The sequence below is a fragment of the Chlamydotis macqueenii genome, chromosome 6, assembly GCF_036417535.1.
Source record: "Chlamydotis macqueenii isolate bChlMac1 chromosome 6, bChlMac1.mat, whole genome shotgun sequence".
In the NCBI taxonomy this organism is placed as follows: domain Eukaryota; kingdom Metazoa; phylum Chordata; class Aves; order Otidiformes; family Otididae; genus Chlamydotis; species Chlamydotis macqueenii.
This window is the reverse complement of record NC_141561.1, coordinates 36,651,807-36,679,360: the sequence shown is the minus strand read 5'-3', so window position 1 is coordinate 36,679,360 and position 27,554 is coordinate 36,651,807. Positions and strand designations below refer to the sequence as shown.

The 27,554-nt window shown below is 38.7% G+C and overlaps 1 long non-coding RNA gene across 1 annotated transcript; it reads left to right on the top strand.

The window, feature by feature from the left end:
• On the top strand, window positions 1-26,566 carry LOC147600252 (uncharacterized). The gene is made up of 8 exons (XR_015258973.1): window positions 1-102; window positions 7,146-7,306; window positions 7,399-7,505; window positions 8,565-8,656; window positions 14,549-14,648; window positions 19,872-19,932; window positions 25,208-25,315; window positions 26,238-26,566. It is a non-coding gene; the product is annotated as an uncharacterized LOC147600252 (long non-coding RNA).
• The last annotated feature ends 988 nt before the right edge of the window (window positions 26,567-27,554 follow it).

The following is a 27,554-nucleotide window of genomic DNA, read 5'->3' as shown; positions in this document are numbered from 1 at the left end:
GGTACAATCAGAGAAAGGGTCCTAAAAGCCTGCCTCTGGGTCTGTTACCTGCAGAAAGAAAATCAGCTTCAGCCTTGGAAACACTCATGTATTCACTTAATTGTAGGTACTCCAGTTGTTCCATTGACTACTCTGATAACATTCATATATTTTAAGTTGAGCATGTGCTTAATCACCTTACTAAATCAGAGTCAACATGCATAAAGTTAAATATATGTGTAAGTGCCTGTGTGTTCAGGGCCCTAACGGAAGCCATAGTAAAACAGTTGCATTTTACGTTCATTAACCAAGCAAAAAATCTCATTGAAGTCGGTTGTCGTTTTGCTGAGTAAGGCCAAGAGGCATCTGGCTCACAGAGCTCGCATCCCCAGCTGCGACTCTTCACGTATGAGAATTGAAAATGCAGCGCTGATGCGCCAGGCTGCCAGTCAGGAAAGAGAGGTCTCATCCGGCGGCCACAAAAACCCCACAGCAATTTGCTGCGTCTGCGAGAAGTTCTAACCCAAGGTTTGAGAATGGAACAAAATACTCAATTTATTCAGCAGGGTGAAAGAAAGCAATTAAATCCGTGGGTTAATACGAAGTTCTAACACACAGAGAGAAGAGCCCAGCATTTTTTCAGTGTAAGCAATGGGTGTCTTGCTGAGGGACAGCACAACTGTGACAAAATACATCCATCATACATAAGTTTAAAAAAAGAAAACAAACCTATCAAACAATGTGGGACAATATAAAACCACACCTAGCAAACTCTGTTGTAATGTAATAATTTGATTCATTAACAGATACTTAAGGAATGCTCATGGAGGGAAGAGCTCCAGATGCCATTTTTATATATCCAGGTTCCACTTAATACAAAAAAATCAGTCAAATATGCCTATATCAGTTCGCCAAATCTGTCTTCTGCATATACTGAAAGGCACAGAGCTTTTCCTTCTTTTAAATGATGCTACTGAGAGAGGAAGGCAAAGGGCTGATCTTTGAACTGGGGCTGGATGCAGAAGTACTTAATAAGTTTATTTCACACAAAGAAGAGCTGATATGGCTTAGGTCAGTAGCATCTCTCTCTGATTTAGGGCTCTCACAATTACCTGGAGATGCTATAGATGGTTCTGAAATATTCAGAGATAGATGTGACTTTATTAATTTATTTCCCCTCCCCCCTGCTGTTAAAGTTGTACTGTGAGGAAAGTCTCCCTTGGGTTACTGGTCCTTCTCCAGGACCAAGCTTGCTGGTTGGCAGTCTTAAGGAGATGGTGGTGTACTCCTCCGGGAGAGCAACAGGATCTGAATTCTCCAGGTGGCTAAGGGAGGGCAGTGTGTTTATCTAATCTGAATGGGCCTCTCTTCAGTCTACTGACTTTTGAGATGATCCTTAGGTTTCAGTTTCTCTCCAGGTTTTGTGAAGTGATCTGTCTAACTCAGGAGTGTAGTTTACCCCACATAGTAGGAAGCCAAGGAGCTGGATATTGTAGTGACAAAGCTGAGGCTCCATTCTGGACCTTGCTCTGCTTCACAAAGACATGTGAATAGATTTTCCTCAAGGAAAGGAGTGCGTGTGTGTGTCGGGGTGGGAGGACTCTGGGGTGTTGTACAGAGAGGCACCGGGCATCATGTACAATGCCATTCTTCTAGACAGAGCTTGCTGGGCTACAGGAAGATCTACTGCGGCATGGTCCGGGTTGAGCAATGGCCAATCCAGAAAAAAGTATCTTTAATCCAGGGTCTTTATCATCTAATTCTTGTTTTTTTTTTTTTTTCCTAAATTGTCACGTTGCTATGTGTAGAGTTACCTTGTAACCACTAAGCATGCCCTGTTCAGTGCAAGGTGGCAGTTCCACCTATTCAGGATAAACACGCGAACTCTCTAAACCCAAGACAGGTTTATCTAAGGATGCTTACCTGTGACAGTAGCAGCTTGGGACTGTCCCATGGCTAGAAATGGGCTGTGAAGGAACAACCTGCCCGCAGTGTTAGATATGACTGAGCAGAACTCGCTGTTGCCAATTCACAAACAAGATTCTTCTGGTTTAATAGAAATTAGGCTGTGGTAACAGGTCAAAAAAAGCAGAGAGGAAAACATGTTGTATGTGATAACACTGGGAAATACTACCATATCGTATGGCCACAAAAGACTAAGGAGGCTAGTAAAAGTATATTCCATTGCAAAGAGATGATAAAAAAAAAAAAAGACAAAGGGCACAACAATGCCATTTGAATCTTTGTTACATTACGGTACTGCCTTGTGACCGTGTGAAGTTGTAAAAGAGAGAAAAGGATGTGATGGTTACTGTCTGTGTGGGACTGGCATAGCAAAGTTGTTTGTGATTTCAAGTAAAAGGCTGATACTGTGTGAGTCACAGCAAAAAGAGCAATGATGGGAGACTGGGGAGACAGATGAGTCAGAGAAGCTGTTTGCGTCAGAAGCCAGAAGAAAATTAAAGAAATGCTGAAAATAAAGTCTCCGGAGTGTTAATTTGAATCACACAGCAATAGTTATTACTATAATATAACGTGTATAGAGCTCATCAGTTTTTTTGTATTACTTATGGTCCTTCTAGAAATCCTACAAGCACAGTATTTTTAAAAAAACTATTTTCAACAATGCAAAAGAAACTGTTGAAACAGCAGCACTAAGAAAACTGAAAGCAAATAATAAATTCAGAGTGGGCTATGTTGGTTCAAAGACATCAGTTATCTTGTTTATACTCTGTAATTAACTTCGTGAAAGATAGTTATTCCCACTTTTGACCAAAGAAGTTTCCCTAAATTGTGGGATAGATTTTTTTTTTTCATGTGAGCTCCTAGTAATTCTTGTAGTTTTTCTTATGTTTTCTAATCCCAATATTAAATTAAAGTTGTTATCTAGTTAAGGCAGAACAGAGCAATTACTAAAGGGCAAATGAATGATTCCCCTCCCCTCCATTATCTATCAAAGGTTGACACAGACCACTGTCGTGATCTAAAAAAACCCAGAAATGGATTTCTCAGTTTGACTTGAGGCTGAAAAACTCATCGTCTTTGCTGGGAGAGGAAATTTCATGATCCCTCAGTGGTTTTCCTTCCACAGCCTGCCGGAAGGAGAGGTGGTACTGCATCCAGTAAAAGCTTGGGATGTTGCAGGAGGGAAAGGAGCAGCGCAGAGTCCCCACGTTTGGCTCAGATGCTGGGAGGGAGAGGGGCAGAGCCTGTGCTCCAGCCAGGGTAAAGCATTTTGGGAGGAAAAGCACTGTCTGCAGCAGCAGGCTTAGAAAAGATCCAGGCACTAGGTGTAACCTAGAGGAAAAAATTAGACAAGCACTAAGTTGGGAAGGAAAAGGTTAGGTAGGAGTTAGCAATCAGGTAGCTTGTGCACACAGAAAATCAATGCAGTTGGAGATGGTGCAATAAGAACTAAAGCAGGAGAAGACACAAGGTGAAACGGAATATAAGGGAGGGAAATGATTGCTGGGGTCAACCAGGAGATGGAGACTCAAGGGAGAGGCAATAGGAAACAAGAATCCTTCAGGGCACTAGCAAGAATAGGCCATAGAATTAAAGAGTAAACAAGAAGTAATGACAGAGCTTTGTCTTCGCTTTGTTTGTTTTCCATTGTAACTGTAATTGTCTTTCTGCATGTTTTACATTTTTGTAACTGGCAGCAGTAAAATGCCAAAACTTGCAGTCTTGGCCTCTTGGCTGCCGATGTGGTTATTTAACGCACAGTTTATTGCACAGTTATTACTAAAAATAATTGCAAGAGGGAACAAATACTGGTTTTATGGTACCCACAATGAAAACCAACAGGAACATAGTTTCAGAAATGAGATAAGGTTTCAAAGCAAGATGTTTCTGTGTTTAGGCAATTTGGCTTGTTTTACCTGAGGATCTCTTTTCTGGGGTCATCCCCCAATCCCCCCTCCAGTATTTGAAAGCAAGATGAATAACTAGTTTTCTTACAAAGAGACATACTTGCATCTAGGGAAAGGTGCAGAATCCGTCTTGAAAGTCTTTAATTACTACGAGGTAAACTGATGAAATTTCTTAAATGCCCCTTTTCTGCAAGTTAGACAATGGATCCGCTGCTTTTGGTGTGTCACACAGAATGGTACGAGCCCTGACCTTTTATTGACTGTTTTCAATTCAGCTGAACAATTTCTACTCAGGGTTTATTTACTTCAGCAGTGTCTTGCTTAATTTGTTTTCTGAATGTTTCTATTTATTTTGTTTAAAGTCATAGTTTTTAATTTCAGTTTTTCAACTGCCTCAGCATAACTTCTGTTATCCTTGACACTTCTGTGTCACCGTAACGTGAACGGCTGCAGTGGGAAACATAATCCTCTGATCTGGCTAGCTCAGACCCATTGTTCGTATAGAGACATTTTCTAATCCAGTGTATTTATTAACAGCTCTGAGCACTCCGTTCTCTCTGGCATCTGCCCCGGGAACGGTTTTATTAATGGAAATGTAGTCAGATGGTGGGCTTATGCCTGTGACTTATTGCACTAACTGGAGTAACCCTGCTGGTTCATATGGTTGTAGGACTCCAAGCTCTACCTTTTGGTTCAAGAAGCTATAAGATAGACATATGTATACATATATGTATGTGTGTGTATATATATATATATACATGTTGCCAGTACCTCAACTCTTCTATTGAGAGGGCAGATCTGAATATTAATCCAAACTTTCTGAAGTTTTCTGAGGAATCTGAAAAATCAGTAGCGATAGCCGTCCAAGAAAACAAACTATTCTGGCAGTTTTAGGTTTCCAGATGAGTGTTCAGGTTTCTGTAGAAACAGATTTTTCTATGTTATTTTTTTCAGAACATCAGTTTTAGAAAATGGAACATTTCTGACCAGTCTTAGTATTTAATTACTTTTTATCATCTATTACCCCCAAAACTTATACTGAGTTGCTGTCCCTGAGCATCCTAACTGTGAGCCTAGTGTGACGACTGATTGTAACCAGGTCTAGCATACACAGACATTTGGACTGTGAGACTTGTCACTGTTTTGGTGAGCTATTTGTTTCAATAGCATCTTCTTCTCAAAAGCACAAAAATGTTGTGCTTTTTCTGTCACTTCAGTGATGTTACACAAAGCTGCCTGCAGGAGATGCTTTTAGGAGCGGTGCTCAAGTTATTAGTCCATTAATGAATAGTTAGCTAATGGCCACTGTTGAAGTCAGAAAACTGGCCTGGAAAAATTTTTAGTAAAACTGATCTGCCACTTACGCTTTCATTTGAATGCTAAAGAGAACACATGGCAAAGAGTTGAATATATAATATATTGAAATGATCTTGTAGACTTTAATAATATCTGGATATGCATGTAATTTTAGTAAAGTAAAATCAAATTGCTGCTTAAGTATGTATAAATTCCCAGGATGGGGTGGAGGATCATTAGTGATATGATTTAGTTGAGGCAGTCATACAGCCAAACTAGAGGTTAATGACAAATACCATCATGATCTTCAGATGGGAGACTGAATCGTCAATATAGTATCTCCATGAAACTAAGATTCATCTTACTGTGGCTGTTCTTTGCTGGAAGCATGACAGAAAAGTGCCTTTATTCTTGTAGGAGCAAAACTTTCTTCACTCTCTCCTTCTCAAAAAAGCCAAAGGAAAAAAGGTTTTATGCAGAGTTTCCCAGAAACAGAGGATGAAAACACCCCTCAAGCTGCAAAGTAAGAAGAAAGGTCCTCAGCACTAATGATGTTTTCTATTACCAAATGCTCTGAAATCTAAAAATTAAAAACAAGAGCAAATACTATTTGTATTTACCTATCTGTATGTGCTGTATTATAAACACATGCTCAAAGCTTTAGGGTTTATTCTTTTTTTGAGAAATAATCAATAATGACTATGATTCGTTACAAAAAAAGAATATAAGCTGATTGGGAAAAAGATAAGTTTATAACATGCAATTGTTTTGAAGACTAGACAATTATTTTTCTCAAAAGCTGGCACATTTATTAGGAAGCCCTTTGATGTTGTAGCACCAAGCTCTCGGAGAAACAAATCAGTGCTCGATGGTTTAATCTTTTATTGACAATGGCATTTTGGATTTGGCAGTGTTTGGGGAACTGCTTTCGGCTGAAGCTGTTGGCACAGTCACCGAATTATGCTATTGTTGTAAACAGAAAATAATTTCATTGGAAGGCTACTGAGGGTTGCACTGAAATCACAGAAGAAATATCTGCGCCTCTTGCCGCATAACATACTAAAAAATCCCAAGCAAATAACTGCAAAGTGTATTTTGACAGTCTCAGAATTAAAGGGAGTCTTTGCTAACAGTGTTTCTGTTGCACTGTTACCGGATGCTCTTGTTCCCCAGTAACTTCAACATCCTTTGAATCTCTATCAGTTTCAAATTAGTCTTTGTTGCTACCATGGCTCTTGAACTTTCTCTCTTCAGCTCATTATTTCCCCTTAATTTTTTCCCAGTTTACCCACCTTTGTTTCTGTCCCTATCTCTGAGCTATTCCTTCCATGTGCTGCAGACTGGCAGTGTCAACCTTGCACGTACAGATTGGTGACCCTCTCCATCGTCTTCCCTACTTAATTTTTCTTGGAAAGCTGTACGTCAATGCTACTAATAAAAATAATTGTTTGAGAGTCCTGCAACATCTGTAAGAACTAGAAATGTGTGACTACACATGTATGCATCTTCAATTTACTAATGTGTTGCTAAAATAACTTTGTAGAAAATGAAAAAACAAAGCCTACTTAAGATAGACTCGGGTAAATACGTTAGCATTTGGATATTTCCCTTCGCAGTGAATTAACAATATATATCTGGTGTGCAAATCACTGGGCCTGAGTACACAGCACTTGTCTTATTTCTATTCTCACTGGCCCCTTCTAGGGAGTCATTGAGCCCAGTGCTATAACTTGCTGCAAATAGCCCGTATTCAAATGAAGAATTGCTCAGAAGAATTATTAATTCATATAGTGATAGCTCTTACAGAATCAGATCTAACAAAAGTCCACCTGATACAATTTCTTATGTAAATGAGTTTTCCAGACCACTTCTCTCTTTCTGGTTGCACTGTTACCTATGCTGCCGCCATACTCCAAAGAAATTCATTATCTTCCATTTATTTACTTTAAATGAAACGCTTGCTGAACCTAATTGATACTGCAATGTCTCTTTTTGCAGGGCAGAGAGAATTGTGCAAGAGTAATTCAGTCTATTGAGTTATTCACAGCCATTGCGTTGGACTGCGCCCTACTGAGATTGGGTATTTTTCTGAAAAATATTGGAAATAATTTTCACTGATGAGAAACAGTAAATCAATCACACAGGAGACAGTGGATTCAGTAAGCTCAACGGAAATTATTGTAGAAAGTTTTAAAAGTGTCTTTGTCCATAAAATGTCAGTGCTTTTTTTTTTTTTTTTTTACTCCTCAAGGTTAATTTGGAGGCAAATATTTGGAGGCTGCCATACAGTCTTGATTATGAAGAAAAACCCCCAAAATATCTACAGTAAGAGACAAACAATCGGAATGATGAGAAAAGGTGAGGAGTGGTGCAGTTAAGTGGATTTTGGGTAAGCTGGTGCAGGGTTTTTAAGTCTGCTCCTGTAAAATGGGAACTTTCCACCTTGGAGACCCTGATGGGCCTTTCAGAAAAAAGGGGAAACAGAAAGTGGTGCCAGTCTCTTGCTCTTTCACCCTGGCAATCCACAAGAGTAAATGTTTCATGCCAGTCAGCAACAATTTCTGTAATGCAATTAAAATGCAAATGCCTAAGTGAGCCCGCTGGCTACTCAGACTTTGCTATGGAGGCTTTAATTGTGGCTAATGCTAATGTGTTCTGTTAAATTTGGTTCCATCTGTGTCACATCAAGCTCTACTTGTTACGGTGGCCGTGCCCAAAGGCCATGCCCGTCTTTCCATCCAAAATCCTTCTTCTATATGAACAAATGCCTCTCATTTATTTTGGCTAAAGTTTGTGATCTCAGTCCATGAGCAACTTGCCTTCCTCTGCTCTTCAACTTGGTTCATTCAGGACATCAAATCTGAATAAATTCCAGGTGGTATTTTTTTCTTGGATTAGGACAGCATAAATTGCTTAAAAATATACTAGCTATTAATTCTGAATGTCAGTTAATTGTATCTTGGTCTTTATTTTACTATTGCTTCATAAAGTTAATGGAGTGCATCCCTATCTTGGTTTGACAGCATATAAAAAGTGCGCATTAAATGTAAACTCTGGTTTTAGAGTGAGACTCCTTGATAACAGAGAACAGTTTTTATTTTGGCGAAGAGACTGTCCCTAAGGAAGCTGACTAGGAAGGAAATTGTTAGACATGAGACACTGTTCATTTTTCTCTGCTGTCTGCCAGAACAATCGTTGTGGTCATGGCCACTGTAATACATGGTATGTCATGGTGTGAAATCTTCACTTCCTTCTCATTACCATTTCTCTTCTCTTTGTACCCTTAAAAAAAAAATAAAATAAATTCAAAACTGATGAGACTCAAACCACAGAATATGGGAAAAGCTGAAAGTACGCTACCTTTCTACCAATTTCCTGACAAATGAGATACTGTACTCTTGAGCCTTTATTTTTCAGACAAAGGCTGTGAGAACAGCAAGCGGCACAACGTGAATCTATTCCTGTGTCAATTACTTCAGTGGAAATGGAAAATAGCGGTCCCGCAGCCCGTGAGTACCCTTGAAATGGTCAAGAGCTGCAAACGCACGAGATGCTCTGCTCAGCACAGCTGGTTTAAGTACACACACCGTCTCCCGAAAACCGCGCTGCTGAGCTCAGTAATTTTCTTCCCGCTGTGAGGGGATGTTACAGAGGGTTGTTTATTATAAACTTTAATAGAATTGAAAGCCAAAGTATATAGACAGCTTGTATCGCAGATAGCCTTATGATGAAAGTGCACAGCACGCCTTGTTCTTGGGATGTCTGAATACAGACTTCGAGGTTCAGTGAAGATCGTAACAAAGCTGAACCACAAAAAATACCACAACTCTCCATCCAGAAAAAAGAAATATACAGAATACATAAAAAGCAGGCAATTTAACTCGCCCTTCTGACTGCAGGCCTTCTGCTGAAGTCAGAATCCTTTACCATAGCAGGCTGCATAAGAATAAATGAAATTAACCTGCCATTAAGCGATTTTTCACAGCCCATGTTTAAAAATGACACCAGTATCAACAGGCAGACATGAAGCACAGCTCCTGCTGCAAGCCTGTGAGTCTGTGATCTTACCATTCGTCCCATGACCATATCATTGTCTGTGGCTGGAGTTCCTTTTTCTCGTCCTCTCGCTTAACATGCTGCAAGCACAACACGAGAAGCTTAGGAAGCTTGTTGGCAATCTTGTCTTTACGCACAAACTGATCTTTCTCTTTGAAGTCTTCTGAAATTTGGGATGTTGGGTATGAAAGTCTTGCTGGCCTTTGACAAGTAAACCCTGTCTTGGGGACAAAGCGATTGTGATTTCCCTGGTTAGATGCTGAAAGCAAGTCCCATCGTGAGCACCAGTCAGCTGAAGTAACACCTGGGCTACTGGTGCCTAGAACTTAACGGTTTTATTGAAGGAACAGTTTCCTAAGGGTCACTAAAAAAGCAATTCTGACAATGTTTCTGGCTTGATAAAAAGTAGGAGGGCTGAGAGATTATGTTCTCAAAAAAATTTCCAGCACAGATTCAAACTCCACCCTGAAGTTCAAATCAAGTCCATGGGTGTTTTCAGCATCTTAGGTACTTAAATCCTGAAATCATAGATCCATTAAAGACAATTTTGGAATTAACCTTCACTGGAACAAAAACCTTCTCATCTTTCAAAGCTCAATCATCTTTATTCTTTTTTTTTTTTTCCCAAGCTTTTTCTTTCTGCTGCACAAGATGAAAAGCTATAAAAAGAAAACGCATGCGGAGAGCGTACAATAGATACAGCATAGTTACACAGCGGTTGAGTTTGAAAGATACGCTCAGTCCTTTAATCTGCCTGCTTTCAGCACCGTGAAAGACTACTCTCCACAATAATCTCTTAAAGTGCTTTATCCAACGCTGATGCTCAGAGCTCGTCGATACAAACAGTGCTAACATCTTGGCTAAACTGATGGCTGGCAAGTGCCGTTACCATGCCAGTTCCCTATGGTATATACAGCAGTGGAGTGTGTGTGGGGGGGGTGTACCTGCCTCAAAAATGCTTATTCACACAAAAAATATTGAACCAGTCCAAAAAGTTCCTATTCTCATATTAGGCCAAACTCTCTGCTTGTATCAGGGAATCAAGGTTCCCTGAGAGCTTTAGCCTATCATGGATTGTAAAAAAGCTTACTGAAGTGTCTTCATTTTTATATATATATGCTTTAAACCAGGGACTTTATTAGACCAGTAAGCATTTTGAAAGTAGTAAAAAAAAAAAAAAAAATTTGAAATTTTGTTCGCAAGGGTCTAGCGCATTCTTTTTTTCTTGAGGATATTATTTCTACGGTACTTACTGCTGCTTGAAAATAAAATATGGTTTTCATAAATCATCAGAAGTTCTGTTCTGAATGGAGCACTGAAAAGGAATATATGTATTTTTTTGCAGTCGGTTTTCAGTGTAGCTAGTTTTAGTGGATGGTTATGTAGTAGAGGGAAATCGAGGTAAATTAGTCTTTCAGAAATTAGGTCCAGATCCAGACTAGTTTAGCTAAAGTCAGATTTGAGGTTAATACAATGAGTATTGACTGGTACTCCAGCTGAGACCTACACAGTATCTACTGGGAGAACAGGGATTTTTGTTCCATCTTTAGCTGCTTGTATCTTACAGCTGTGTCTCTTGAAAGTACCTACGTGGCTTTAAAACTGTCCTAACTCAATTAATTATAGTAATGGTGAAAAGGAACTATATGGAACAGAACAAGGAGATCAGATAGCTCAGTTAGTATTGTATTTTTGGAGCACTTCATCCATTTTATACCATTGGGTGCTTTCCCTCCTTTCTTTTACAGCTGACACCTAGGTGTCTGTTCTGCTTTAGTCTGTAATACATCTTTTCCAGTACGGTGTTCCAACGAACTCCTCCTGCTGAAGATATTTATGAGGTCAAAGCCAGTACCTATCAAACATGCTAATGAAAATGCCTGGAAACCAGTTTAGTGTGTAAGTACATTTCAGCAAGAGGAGAACGTTACTCAGCTAAAAACAACAGTTTCCATGTGGAATGCAGTGCGAGACAGTTGACGTATCTACAGCACAAATTAATTCACTTTATGAAGTGGTCTGAGTTGAGTTGAGGGACATAAAGAATTGCATTACGCTATCGCAGTGAGTATTGAACAGTCCTTTCAGGTAGTTTGCATTTGTAATTCTCCTTAGAATATTACACGTAGGAAATGTTCATGTTGCTCAATTGCATTTAACGTGGCTAATTAGTTCAGGCAAAATATAGCTGTCCCATACGATTGTAAAGCTAACTTTTCATAGAGCATCAAGGTGCCACTAGTAAATCCAGACTACTCAATCTAGTGCATAATTAAGAGCTGTAACACTGTGAATAAATGCATTGGTCAAATGTATACCATAATGAAGGTATGGCGCACGGGTGTTTGCCGAACTTGGTGATATTGTTAAGATTAATAGCAAACTAAGCAACATTGCAAACACTACAAAATCCCAAATATTTCTGAACAAGCACTGAGAAATTATTACATGTAAAGTACATGCTGGACAATCTGTGTGGATAAAATGTTATCTGCAAGTGGAATAAGTAGCTCATTTCAATTTTTTAATCTCCTCCCTGATGTCTCTGTTCTGTTCCCCACATCTCGGTGCGCTGAGCTGGGCTGCGTGGTTCGGTGCAGGAGAAAAGCAAAGGACAGTTTAAGGGAGGAGAGAAGAGCACCTGCTCTCCCTTTTATGTTACTAGATGCTTTCCATATGTCTATCAAACACGGAGAAATAAAAGAACTCCTAATAGCTCTTCCTAGGTGATCATACAGCACTAGCTGGAATTTAGTCTAGAGAAATGGCTTCTCAGGATGCACAAGGCAGTGTGATCATCCCATCAAAACATGAGAGAATATTATTAATCTATACTGAAAAGACTAATGAAATGGAGTACCATATCCTGCCAGCTGTGGCTTAGAATTCTCCCTTCTTTCATTTGAATTACGAAGCAGGAAAACTCATAATCGGTGCAGGGCAAGGAAGCGAGGGAGGAGGAAGTAATTTAAAAGTGTTTTTTTTTTTATTTCTCAGATCTGAAGGACCTGAGTGACCAGCTCCTTTTTTAGTTTAAACAAGAGCGCCCGTCTGACTCGCTGTACCTCTCCAGAAAATACAAGTCAAAAAAAGTCTGGGCTTTAGGAATAGAAAGCAGATGATTTTTTTTTTTTTTTTTACTTTTGTCTTTATTCCATGTAGTAATTTACTAATGCAGAGAGATTTCTTCCATGTCTGGTAGCAGACAAGTTACATGGGCACATCAAAGGTCTGATCCTGCACCCGTGAATCTGCATCTTCAGAAGGAACTGTTTATACACTTCTTGGTCATGGTGCTATACAGGTGTTGTCTTCTACGGCACCGTTGAGAGATTTTAGTGATTCTGGACCTTCACTGTGCACTTTGCAATCAAATAACAATGGCTTTCTGGAATGTCAGCCAGTATGAAATGTTGATATAGAAACTATTTCCTACGCAGAAAGTCATAACACCACTCTTGAGCATATTTATATTGTGCATTTTAAAGTGCACCGAACAAATATTCCAGAGGGAAAGGGCATACGTTATTGCAGTCCTGGGGCAACAGCGGAGTTCTAAGATTGATTTTGTTTGGTATTTATTCAGCTATTCTGGATTAAGTGTATCATTACTCTGCGATACAGCATTATGCAAAGCTCTGATATCCCATATAGTCTCAAAATATACCTCAGTGTACGTATATGCCTGAAATAAAGGCAAGGTGTAATGCCACAGGACAACTCAGCCTATGAAAATGTGCATCAAAAATATGCTTTAGGATTCCTGAACACAATTGTGTGAGGCAGTTTGTTAGGTTTCATGTTTCCTTACTCTCAAAGTTTAAGAATGGTGTATTTTCTACCCCGGTCCTATAGCTTTTCTTCCGATACCGGCTGAGGTATGTATAAATGCCTGGTTACTGCACCTCAGCGGAGCTCAGCAGGTTCGGTCCGGGTCATTTATGTGAAACAGCACTTCACAAATAACTTTACAAACAAGCGGTACACATGTGAGGTTTTCAGGCTCGATTGCAAATACCTTTGTACAAAGATCTCAGGAGTACTGTTGGTAAGGGAAGCAAATACCTTTCTGTCTCATTGAAAAACAGACAAACAAAAAAAAAAATCACAGATGAGTGTTCCCCTTTCCTAATAAATTGAGCATTATGTTAATGCCAAGAACTATCAACATTTATTTCACTTTACTATTGCAACAGAACACCAAGTTAAGATTTTGGATAAATTCTTTATTTTTCCTGTGTAATCCAGGACATTGATTACAGTTCAAATGACTAAAACGTACAGGAGAGGACGTTTATTTTATGAGCACTTAAAAAGAGAATGTGTTTCACTGAAGTGTTGGAACAGAACATAGGAGCTGGTTAGACATGCCTGCTGCATCACCCAAGCATGAACTTGAAGAACTTGAGGAACCTGGGGAGATGTAATGTTCCTGATGTTACGCATGGCAATGTGGTAACTTGTAAATTAAAATTATACATACCACTTGTTTTCAAGTTTGGTATCACACCTTTATCTAGAGTATAATTACTAAAAACAACACCAGCAACCCCCTCTCCTCCAAAAACAATCCCAATCAACCACCCCTACATCTATATAAACTTAGAGATGTTTATCTTGAGCAAAATGTTTTCCCCCAATGAATAACCAGTGTAATCAGTTGTCTTTCATGTTAGTATTTTTTAATTCCCCTCAAATCTGAGCTTCTGATCTAAATTATTTTGATCAAGAAGTAAACCTGTGTTTCTAATGGATTACTTGGGGAAGAGAGCATGCAGTAAAATGAATAATGGAAGGGAATTTTTCAAAATTGCAAACTGACCTTTGAAATGTCAAAATTTGGATGTTTCCTGTAATCAACATCTTGTGATAAATGAGAGCAGTAAATGTAAAGATCTGTGGTTCAGAAGTGTGTGTAATCGAAATCCAATGAGAGATCGATGGCCTTTTGGTGACCTTTTCTGAAAAGGTCGAATGACAACATTTATGGGAAACTTTTCTTATGCTTGGAGGATGATTATAAATGGATTTATTGTATTTCAGAGTTCTAGCTGTAGAGGAAAACTATGCGTATATGTGTGAGTTCTATACATTTATATGTGTATAAATGTAATTTTCAGGCATTCACCCTTATAGGTGTGTAATTTTTATGCATAAGAATATGTATACATATCTTCATGTAGATCTATTATTTGAAAATTCAAGTTGAAATTGTTATTAATGTTCACAAATTAATGAAATGTTACTTCAAACACATGAAATGTTATCTAGTTATTTTTAAGTTCTTAGAGAATAGGAAGGTAAAATATTAACTCAGTGGGAAATTGTTTTCATTCTGCCAACAGTGACAACGTACTGGAAATGAAATTGTCAACAAAAGCTCATCAGATCACATCATCAGATCCACACAGCACACTGTGGGAAGGAAGAGTCTCACCTGCAGAGGTACGTTCAGGAATAAGTCCACCGAGGCATTCTGATCTGATTAACGGAGAATGTTTTTGTGCTGATCTTCTGCAAAGTAGCATAAAAAACTCCAAAATGATTCCAAGTTGTAAATTAGACATGGTCATCACCAGAACATCAGATTTTTAATCTCTGCCCTGCAGTTTTGCAGTTTTAATGATGAAAATACGCTGTTCATTTTTCTGAATGATTGATATGATCATTTTTTTGAGGTGAAATTATATATATGTGTTCAGCTTTCAGTGAGGACCAGCACTACCTGATTTATTTTTATCTCCTTAAAAATTTATTATTGAAAAGAGCTATTTTCTATGTTTCTGCAGAAAAGAATGGATTATAAGCTGTTTTACACTTCATTACAAAAGCTTCATATGCTTGTAGCTTAAACAAAACTGCTTTGAAAATTTTTGGTTATTACGTCAGTCTTATTGTCAATTTTAGGAAAATCATGCAGACAAATTAGCTTTGGCTGAATTGTGTTTTACAGTGTGTAAGACCTAAAATTGGATGCACTAGTTGCAGGAAACTCACATTTATTGAAATACATAAAGAAACGATCAAATTAATTGGAATATTTGACTGTCCAAGGTGTATGTTGTAATTTGTCATTAGATGCTGTCACGGTTTTTTGTTTTCAAAATGTCTTCGTCAAATTCCCAGCTGTCAGTGAAAGCATTTCACTTGTCTTATAGAAGATGTTAGTTTAGAAAGAAATGGAAACAGTGGGGGATTCTGCAGTGTATGGATGCTTTATTAGTAAAACTTGTTCTTTTCTGTAGTATCAGCTATGAAAAGATAATCTGTAAGGCATTTTACCATTTGTATCTTTTTTTTGTTGCCTCCAAAATGGTTTTCCTGGTTTCCTCCTATCAAGCAGAATTTGAAATCTAGCATGTACGTACTCATTCCTGCCTTTCTAGTTCTCCTCTTTGCTTTTTGGCTTAAAGTCAGGAGAGTGACTCAGTCCAATAGCTTCCTGAAGGACACAACAGGTTTGGTCTTGAGTGCTGGTGGTGTTGGCTGGTCTCATAGGGTTGTTCCAGTTCCTTCAGGATGACCTTCAAAATGCTCCTGGCTTGCAGGGTTGCCTCAGCTTGAAAATACTGTTTTCCACTCACATTTTTGACTCAGTTTCCTGAAGACCATGGTGTTTCTGACTTTGCTTGATGTCTGCGTGTGGATGTCCATCTGTGCCTGTCTGTGCACTCAGCCTCCCTGTAGGAACCTTTTATATATTTGCTATTTTCAGCCAGAAATGTCTCAGAAATACTAAGGTGCTGGATGTTCAAGGAAAACAGGCATCCAAATACATGACAGAATTTACTGGCGGTTCAGCTCTCATTAGACACGAGAGCATCCACCCAGAAACACTCTTGTAAATTATTTCTCACTCACTGAGGACGTCTAATGAGAATTTGCAGTTCTGGACAACTGATAGTTGAACCACAGGGCATAAACCCACGGGGACCTGCTTTCAGTAGTTTCACTGTTCACAGAGCTGTTTGCTTCCTTTGTGGAAATTCAAAAGGAGATCTGAGAGCCCAACTCGGTTGTTGTCTCCTTTTGCATCATTCATCATTAATGAACTAGCACGGATGATAATACAATTACTCTGATCGTAGTAAACAGGTTTGATGGCTCTGGTGACAAGTGACCTGCTCACACGCTCCTTGCTGTACTGGTTCTGTGCTTGTTGTAAGAGTAAAAATGAGGTGAGGAGGGGAAAAAGGAAGAGATTTAAGAGTGTAAAATCATAGCTATAACTGGAAATAGAAATAAATTTATAGAAAGGTAAGCAATTTTTACCCCAGCCCCCTAAGAGCTGGCCTGCAGTTTAAATTAAATGAAACAGACTGCTTGCATGTGAGAAAATAGCGATATGTCTTAGGTGACATACTCCATTGATACGCCAGTATATAGTGCCAAACTGCAGTGATAAAAAGCACAGGTGCTCTGATCTGGAAGTGGCCTGTTCCATTAATATTTATTTACAGGATGAGGCATTGACTATTTTTGGAACTAACCTAAACTTAAATGTGTCAGTTATTATTTCATACCACTATTCTGCAATCTGAAGCTTCAGCTGCAAGTTGCGATGTGTTGTGGTTTTATTTCCATTACCAGAGGACCTGATATTGCAGTGAAGTGGGAGCTGGAGCCTAATTTTTCTGACACGGCTGACTGATGCATTTTATATTAAATGCAGTCAGTAGAAACAGGCCAGGAATATCCTATCTCACGATTATTACAACTTGTGATTAAAAGATGGGTTATGTTAAGACAGTTTTGTCACAATCTTCCTTTGAAAGACAAACTAAGTATCTTTAAATTCAGGCATTACACACAGCATGTCAAACTGTTGTTTTTCAAAGTAGTGGAAGGAATAGCTTCCTTTCTTAATAGTTTTGGGCTTCACTATGAAATGAGCTTTTAATAAGTGACTCTTCTAGCAATAGCATGGATAAGAATAGTAAATCAGAAGTGTAGAAGTCAGCAAATAGGTTAAGAATGCAACCATTTATTCCCTTTTTATACTTTGGGTTTATTTTCAGCACTGTGTACATTTGCCTTTATTACACTAAGGAGATTTGCATCTTAATTCACTGCACGTTGCACACCTTTCTAAACCTTTCCCAAAAATAACAAATGTCATAACCTTGCACGCTCCAGTCTACTGTTTAACTAAAAAAGTATGAATGTGTGAAGACCTTGAGTCTATCACAAGGTTACACACTGTGGTACTAACACAGAGGTTAATGTTACCAATTATACATTAGGTGGCACGTTGTCTGTACACTAAATCCTTGGACTGACTTGTCAGGTAAGGAGTAGATATCCAGAATAATGACTTTCTTCATGTGAGCTAATGCTTTGCCCAGTTTTGCACTTGGCTTGACAAATCTTAGTTTTTTTCCAAACATCAAAGTGTGAATCGGGCACCTGGAGATGCAGTTACTGAATTTTGCTTTCATAATTTAGTTCACAAATGTGTATTACATTTGCAAATAGTGAGGTCAGGCCTTGATTTAGCTTTAAAAATACCTGTCATGGTAAAATACTCTTCCTTCCAAATTGAAACAAATCGTTTAGCTGTCAATGGAAAAGAATAGTTCAAAGCCTTTTTTTTTTTTTTTTTTTTTACTGGAAATTTTTACTGATAAAATCAGGATGATGGTTACCTGAGGGGATGCTCCATCAGAGATATATTTTGAAGTGAAGTGGAAACAAAGAATTCTAAGATGACTTACAAGGTGCTAGTGCTGTGAATCAGATTTGAAAGTCCTCAGGAAGTTACCTCCAGTGATAGGTGAGAAAACCTGATCTAATTTATGTCAATTTTAATGTTGGTCTCTTGTTCTCTTCTATTCTCTTCGACTTCTATAAACTCAAACTTAAACCTTTCATGATGCCTCACGTAAAACCTTCTGTCTGTACTAGAATGAGCATCAGCTGCTTCATCATACCATCCTGGATTGTATGAACAAATCAATTTTGGTTCAATATGATTAGTATTGGGCTACCAAGCTGCCAGTAAAGAGTGTAGCAATAATACACAAATTTTTTTTCAAGTTTATTTCTTCAAGAAAGTGTACATGCCTTAAGTTAAGATTTCTCTCATAGATTTATAAGGCTCCAGAGTCAGTATTACAAAGTGTGTGTTTTGTGAAAGTTCATCTAAAGACACAAACCCCACCCAGCTGGCTGGTACAGCAAGCATACCTGAAATATCTCCAAATGCCATCATTTTGTCCTCCTGCCATCTACGTGTCCCTTCACTGTGTTCGGCCAAAGATAATTATTACGGTAGGCTGAGTGCTGTTTTTTTTGGGGGAAGATGGTAAAGATCTGAGCACTAGTATAAACATAACATTTCTGCAGCTCTACCTGATAAAGATGTTCCAGTAGAAAAAAATGCTGTCAGAACTTGTAAGGGAAACTTTCTACTATGATTATATTTTCAATTGCTGAAAAGATGTGTGGCATTTAGAAATGCCACTTTCAAAACAGAAAGGTAGCTTCAGGTTTTTTTTCTTTTCAGTGGTTTTTTAGATACTTCCATAAAAAGAGTTTGTCATTATTATTTTCCTTTCATGAATAGAATTCCAAATGCTGATGCTACCAACTTTCAGCATTGTAGGAATAAACAATTAATGTTTATATAACACAGTTCTTGGTGTAGAAAGTGTAGACATCTATAGATAGGTGGTAGCTTGCTGTTTGAAAAGATATTTGAAAAAATGTATTCAGGAGATGCACATAATCCTTTAAGGACCATTTCATAAGTTTCAGTTTTATTCAGGTGAAAGGCAAAAAACTTCTCTTAAAAAAACTCTTAAAACCACGAGTTTTGTGCTTGAGAAGATAGCAGCTCAGCACTGACGAAGCCGGTGTGAAAGAGCACACCCCTCTGCAATCAGAATTTAGCACAGGCGGCGTACTGCAGTGTGCAAGGATCCGTGGCTGTTTTCCTAAGTCTTAATCTCCATCCCTGAGCTACTGTTGTCCAAAAAGATAAAAAGTGACCTTCCCTACCTTTTGCTTCTCATTATTGAAGGTGAAAAATGACAAAGCAAACACAACAAGCTGTTAGAAATCATACTGCCAAGGCTGACATAACTATTTAATTTGGCACTTCTACCGCAATCTGACTCGGAAAATACAACTACAGAGAACTAGGAAACATTGACAAAGTTAGGAGATATGATATAGTTTTAGGAAGGAATAATTAGGATGCATAGCACTGTTATCTTTTCGTGGAAGGGGCGTGAGCCATGCTTCCGTAGGGTGCTCGTTGCTGAGGCAGGAGGTGGTGAGACAGGTCAGAAACCGAAAGGATTAAGGCTTGAAGGACTGTGGGCTGCTGCGCTCCGATCAGTGACTACTGGATGGTGATAAAATGCTGCAAATTACCGTGTGTCAGGCTTAGAATGGTTTTCTTCAGGTACTCCAAGTTCAGACCTGGCAGCCAAATGCATGAAGCAGATGTTTGACGGTGCCTGTGATGTGAGACCCGCTCGGTGATAAACAGTCTGGCACAAACCGAGCAGCAGTGCATCCAAGCAGGGTTCACGGCAGATAGATAGACGGTAACATATTATGCGTGGGATGAGCAGTTTACTGAAGATTCAGAGCTCGAGTTCTGACACTAAGATATCAATCACACGAGATTTGTACTGAGAGGTGTTTGCTTTCTGCCTACAGATAAAAATCTCCTGTGACTGACTTGAGAGATTTGCGTGTAAACCTGCTCTGCAGCCTACATGTGAGTCACTGGCTTTCCTTTCCTGCTTTGTCATGAAAATTATATTTTAAATATATTTGTATATACGTTATAAAAAGTATACTTGTATATACTTTATGCTTCTGTACATAAAAGTATATTTACATCTCAGCGTGGGTACGTAAATAATGCGTCTTTGCTATACAAAACATAATGAGGACTTTTTTTTTTGGTTACATCTGCTGTTTCTCTAAATACACCATCTCCAAGATGTACCATTTCAAGCCTCAGTTATTCTTCTGAGACTGTAATGTATTCAGATGGTATGATGCATCATGCTTGGCGGACACAGAATCTGAATGTAAAAGAAAATTCAGATGTTTAGTCTCCCTCTATCCACCTAAAACTGGTATCAATATGCTGGAAATTTGGTAGGATTATATTGAATTTTTTATTTTATTCAGGGATAGGACTTAGAACCGATAAAGTGCTACTTTTCCATTCTATGTTTATTGCAATTCTTAAATATTCTCTTTAAATCACTGATTTTGTATTTTATATTTATATTTTATATTTTATCTGTGTATATATTAGAGCATTTGAAGCACAAGGCATTCTTTTCATATGTTCAGCTGTGGAAAACAAGCTATTACATGACTAGATTTGCTGTAAAGAACACTGACATCCATATTGGAGCAAAGATCAAAATAAGTTATTCTAAACTGTAAAAGGTAGGGTAGATTTCATTGACATAAAATCTAGTAATTGGCATTGTTATATAATGGCTATTAAAAAGCACTATAAAGAATAAGGTCTGAGTCCAAGACTACCAGCAAGGCTAACTGTACAAGAAGAACAGTTGTCCTGCGAAGGAAAGATACCACGTAAATGGAAAGAAGAGAATATTCCGTTATTTGATATGCAATCTGTAGAACACACAGCATCAGCAGAACTTTCTGAAAGCTAACGGCAATTTGAAACTATGCCATGGAGAAATCCAGACGAGTGAGAAAATCCATACACAGATCTCAGCTACTAGATTGCAAAGTGTATTTAGCGTCTGCTCTTCCACCTAGCTCAACATGATGGATTGTGAAAGTCACAAGCATAGAAAACTATGATGTGGCTTGTTTGATATGAAGACTTCTGTACCTCTTGATCTTCCTCTTAGCATCTATTTTTCTCACTGTCCCCTGTGTTCTCACACACACGATTAAGGAATACGTAACTTTCTTTGAGCTCTCCAGCTTTTCTGCCATCTTCAGAGATGTCTGAACCGAGCCCTTCTAGGCATTCCCAAAGGACTCGGGCACTTCGAACTCCTTTTCATATCTTGATGTGAAGACACGTTATCTCCCTTTTGCTGTTGTTCTAATCTGATCTATTTCTATTATTCACACAGAACCATTATCAGCTCTTGTGCCCAAGGGGTGGTGGGTGAATGTAATTTTTCTGTAGCCTCCAATTCCACCCACCCCTACTATCTCTTTAAGACCCTAAGGATTTTTTACTTAGTTCTCTTTTCATATATTGTGATCTCTATCTTGACTTCATCCCATTAATTACTACCGTACATCTTTATTGAACATTAGAGTCTGAAAATGAAATGTAGAAAAATGTTGTGGGTCTGTCACAAACATACCCAGTTAAATGTAATCGTTCCCTTTGATTTACAGTGAAATTAGAATTATAGGTGATAATTTCCCTTTGAAATAACTTTTCAACTAAAAAAAGTAGTTAGGCTTCCTGAAAAAATTATGTTATTTTCTGGATCAATCCTGAAGTTCTTTGTTCCAGCAACTCCCTGGAGGCTGGATAACTAAAGGAGCTTTGGATTAGCTGTCTGAAACTAATGGCATTAAATCAATTGCTGCAGGAATATATTTAGGCTGAGCACTAATAATACAGGAGGCTGGACGGCATAATGATGGAGCACTGGCCTGGGATTCCGGAGATCTGGACTGAGTTCTTGGCTCAGCCAATAACTTGCTGGGCGACCTCAGGAAAGTCACTTCGCTTACTTTTGCCTTATTAAAAAGTTCAATGTGGAAAGTGCTTTCAACTCTTCTCCTGTCAAGTGTTATATCACCGCCATATCTATATTGTAACCACGTAGGTGAAATCTATTATATGTCAAGCAGAACGAAGGTGGTGAGTGCCTGTGGTTAAAGCACCTTTCATGGAAACTGCTTGAGACTCCTGTCAAATCCGTACTTCTCTAACAATCTCACACAAGAAGTGGAAGGAATATGAAGGCGCCCAAAGGTTTTTTGTCTTAAAAATAGCCCTTTATGCTGATAACGCTGGTTTAATAATGATATATTGTACAATGTAAGATAAAAGGAGAAGGACATATTAAGTGAGACTGTGCAGGAGGTTATCCTGGTTATTGTAGCAGTCAGCATTTTCGTCAGGGCACAAAGTAAGACGCACCAGGAAGGAACATAGCGAGTATCGATGGTGATGGAGAGTGCTGTTTTAGATAGCAATTTCATTGATAGGTGCCACTGAGAAAGCGAACGTACTTCATACCATAATTTTTTACAGATCAGAGTTCAACTGTCAGTAGGAACATCAGCTGCCTATTACCAGTGGTGAAAAAGGCAGGATTTGGGGCTACAGCAGGAGAAGAAATCTTCAGCGAGAAGTAAGCAAGGTTCGATTTTTGAAATTGGCTGGACTTGGTCTCTTTTCACTGGGAAGCTAAGAATGAGGTGAATCAAATGGAGCCATTAAAGGTTATCTTTGTGAAAGCGTGGAGGATTTATGAAGTCCCAGACCCTGGAAAAGGGCAAATGCAATCCTTATCTTTAAAAAGGGAAAAAAGGAGGCTCAGAGAAATTAAACAGCAATCAACCTTCCCAGAAAAAAATACTGAAGAAACAATAAAATCATTTGTAAGGAAAAAAAAAAATCCAACACAGAAAACAACTCAAGAAAGTGCGAAACAACAAATATCTGTCAAAAGCAAGTTATCTGAGTTTCAAAGCAATTTCTTCCTATGCAGGAACAGAGTGGCTATGGTAGAACTAGCCAGTGTTGTGTACTTGGACCTTTGTAAGCGTAACATGGCAGCTTCAAAAGTAAACCGGGAAAAGTGTGTCTGTAATTAAACTGCCCTAAGGTCCGTACAAGACTGTCTGGAAAGCCATGTTCACAGAGAGGAGGTGGTTAACGATTCACTGACAAAACTGTCAAGCAAGATCCCGTGTACTCTGGTTGCAGCAGTCCTCAACGTTTTCATCAGTAACTTGGAAGATGAAACAAAGGCTATGCTTATTAAATATGCAGATAATACCACCCTAGGCAGCTCCAGGCTTGTTGGAAAAATAAGAAAAAATTTCCAAGAACTTGATAATTTAGAGAAATGCCCTGAGAAATAGAGTGGAGTTGAATAAGGACAAATATGAGGCGCTGAACTTGTGCAGTGATAACCAGCCGTGCTAGCTTGGAGGAAGCTGGGTGATGGATCTGCTGGGTGGTGGATCTGGGGAGTTTAGTGAGCATCGCTAGTGGAAACGCTGTCGAGCTGCTGTGCAAAATACACCCACTGGGTGCACAAAAAGAAACAGGCCCTGCAGAGTAAGTGAAGGCAGCCTGGTGAAATCCCATGTCCATTTTCAACTCTGTGCTTCACGGAGGATGAGACTGGAGAACGACAAATGTAAGGCAATGAGAACGACAGTACCAGTGAAGATTTAATGAACTGGTGTTATTTCATCTCAAGAGGAAAGAAGACAAAGGTGCTACATGATAATTGCCTTCAAATTCAGAAGAGACTGCTGCAAAGATAGGGAATAATTTTTCTCCATGTCCAACTGAATGAGACGTGAAGTAATGAGCTAAACCTGAAGCAACTGATTTAGATCAGACATTAAGAAAAAGTTTCTGACAGTGCGCGTACTTCAGCGTGAGAACAGATTCTGTGCTCTCCCCAGACAATCTCCATAACTGGAAATTTTTAAGAACAGGTTAGACTAATGTCGGAGTGATCGCTATATAGTTGACTCAGCCTTACAGTAGCCATACTGTCCACCATCCCGCTTCTCTTTGGGGAGGGCAGGCTAGAAGTCAGAACAGCTATCTGGGACCTAGCACTTTGGGCTTTCATTCCAGTTATTTTGATTTGGGTTTTTTTTTTTTTCTGCATGTTCTGTCTTCTACTTTTGTTGTGTAATTTATATACAGCTAGTCTATGATAGTTTCATTAAGAGGGGAATGTAAATAACAGTGGTGAGAAAAATATATTAATGTTTGTAAAGTACTTTCTGAGCCTCAGCTGAAAGGCTGTATATAAGCACAAACATTATTATGGGAAATCAATGAATGAAGTAATAAACCAAATTGAATAAAAAATGAAACAAAACCCCAAAAAAGTGCTATACTTCGCACATAAACCCCATAAAATATATATTAGCCTTAAATAATAACAGCCCATTTTTAGGAGTTGGGTTTTTTTTTTTAACTAATTAAGTCTTTTTCATTTACCAAAATTCAAACAATTAATCACAGACCTATGTAATCAAAAGTAAAATTTATTTCTTATTACCTATTCATATTGCAATCCTAGCATTTGAGATGATTGCACACTATATATAAACACATACCTACTATGTAATCACGGAAAGTGCTGTGAGCAGCGTATAGGTAGTTCAGAATGAACGCCGTATGCGCAGCGCAAAACTTTAATAGCGTTCCAGAATATGTCACATCATGAGAGAGTCTAATCTGTTCCTGAAATGAATCCGACTTATTCATTAGCGAAATGAAGAAAACTGATTACAGTGAACTATTTTCTTTTACATCAAATAACAGATAACCTTACCTTCAAGATTTGGGTATTTTTTCCTAAAAGAAAAAAAACATGTTTTGAAGAAGAACATGTTTTTAAGCAGCTGCAACCAATCAATCACACTTGAATCCTATGGCATTGTTTTTGTTGGTTTTAATCAATCAGTTAATTTTAAGATGACCTATTCCACTCCGTAGTGAATAAATATTAATTTCCTATTTCTGAAATGGGAGTTGTTTCTCTGGTACATGTCCAGCACTCTTTGGATAGTTAAAGAAGTAATAAAGGTGCAGAAGAATTAGCCAAAGAATTTTTTTTTTAGTTGGAAAATTAATGACTAGTTCAGGCAACAGGGTTTGAAAGAAAAAGTAAAGGATCACAGCTTAAAATGGGCAAATCCATTAATCAGAAAGAAGGTAGACCAACCATCAACATCTATTTGTTCATTAATCTTTACAAGATATATAAAATACATAATAACACAAAGAAAAATCCCGTGAACAACCTGTTCTTTTCCTTTCACAGCCAAGTTATTAAAATTTGCACTTTGGCTAATGCTCATCCCTGCTGTAACCGGAGACAGTTCCAGATGCAGCAGCGACTTGAGGAGGACGTCGGGAGGGGGTCACAGAGGTAGGTTATGAAATGAATTAATGAGAGTTAATAATGTATTCTACATTTACAAGTCCTTTGATCTAAGCCTCCTGGAGCAATTCATAAACATTGCTGCACTGCTGCATCAGAAGAAACAGTTATTGCATAAAATTCTCAGGGGTACATCAGTCCTACAGATGTGGAGTAGTAACTAGGCATCTAATGACTAAGTCACCTTACAAAAGAAGACTTCAACACCTGAATTTTGATTAATTTGTAAGCACTTAGATGCTTTCTTGACTTTATTAAAGAAGATACAAGCACAGAGAGCGTGGTTCTTTTCTCTCACCCAGCTGGGAGCTGTGGACACCAACAAAGCTTAAATCCGTGACGTGCCAAATATCTTAATAAAATAATCAGTAGGAAAGGGAGACATCTTGTACCTGCAGCATCTTATAGGATTTAAATTGCCAGGATCAGGCCTCGAAATATGACGTACAAGAAGACATGTAATTGTGGCAGAGCATCCAGACTATAGCCACGCCTACACTTTTACCACAGAACTATCTTCCTGCAGTCTTACATTAATAAAATCCAGGGTAGGGCTTGGAGAAAAACAACAAGCTGATTAGCTTTGATGGATACCTGAAGAAGCCAAATACAAAACTTGGGCTATCTAGGCTTCTTCCTGCAGAGAAACAACATTACTTGGAATACTTGACAGTGTAACAAGCCAAAAAAGATTGAAGCAAAAGTAACGGGTATTGTCAAGAAATAATACTGCTTACAACAGCGTTGTAAAAGCGAGTGAAAAAAGGAGAAAAAGCCAGAATTATTTACTTTAGTTTGTAACCTTAATTTCAATATAAATAAATTACAAAACATAAGAGAAGTTGCATTATTTTGGTGGAGAGAGGATCAGACAAACCATTTTACTTTCTTTTGTTTTCTTGTTTCTCAGATACTTCCTGGAGGACTTGGAGAACTGTCATGAGATGGACTTTTTGCCCTTTTGCATGGGAAGAAATGGATCAGTTGTATGTGTTCATCAAAGAAAGTGTGAAGATTTTATTTTCAACGAAAATTAATCTATAAGCCCAGTGGCTGTGGCCTAATACAAAGGCAATTCCGCCAGTGAATGCCAGGGGAGGGCAATCTGCAAAAGAAGAGAGGTCTGTTGACATCTGGTGAAGGGAAAAAGGAGTAAGTGAAAGGATCGATGGGCAGACGTGGAGCACAGTTGTTTTACTTAGGCGTGGAAGCACTGACCGAACATAAACCGGTCACAAAGCGGTCAGGACTAGGTTCAGGAGCCAGTGGCAAAGCAGGAAGGGCTGCTGGAGCAAAGCAGACGGAGGCATAGGCAATGGGCATGCTTCACAACACAAGCTCTGTACAGGTGAAACTGTTTTACTGGCAAACTCTACAAATTTAAACCTGGATCTTCGTGACATTTGGATTTCAGCAGTCAGGGCTCCGTATCTATACTTAGGACAGTGGCAGAGATACATACTTTGCACATCAAATGAAGGATGGGAAGTTTTATGATCTTTGATCTAAGTGATCATTCCATCGTGAGTCCTCAACCAATAGTTATTACAATTATCATCTGAAAGGTGGGTTTCTTCAATAAACACCATATCACTTGAGGGAAGAAAAGGAGCATTGTCTCCTGAAGGAAACCGAATGATGACTCAAGGGGCTGTTTCTTGAGACTGTACAGAACCGTGGTCTGGATCGCCACTTTTTGGTTAAAATGTCTTCAAAGTATCATAATATCTCAGCGAGTGAATGGAATGAATTGTGGGAGCACAGTTGAGTTCTCAGCTGATGGAAATAGGCAGAGGGGGTCCATGCTGTCTGGGCAAGCTTCCCAAATGTCTGGATTACTTAAAGTGAAATACGTTTAGACGTCCTGGCAGTATTTGGTGTTGGGCACTGATGCAGAGCACAGCTTCTCAGAACTGATGGTTTTATGGTTTCAAATAGATCACTGCAATTTGGCTGGTTCAACAGATCTTGGCTCAGGACTTTACTGTGTTACATCATGTTTGTACCAGTTTTTGCTTTTTGGCATTTAGTTGTAGTTTCTGCCCTCTATCTGGTAAAGGATAGCAGGAAATTGTGAAGATTTTAAGTGGTAATGAATCATCATCATTGTCTGGAAGCTTGAAAGCTGCTGACCACTGCCTCAAACAGGAGAGTCACTTCAAGAGAGTGACTGGTTGTCAGATATCTTCACGTTTGGCAGAAGACCAGATTCAGGCTGTCATTTTTC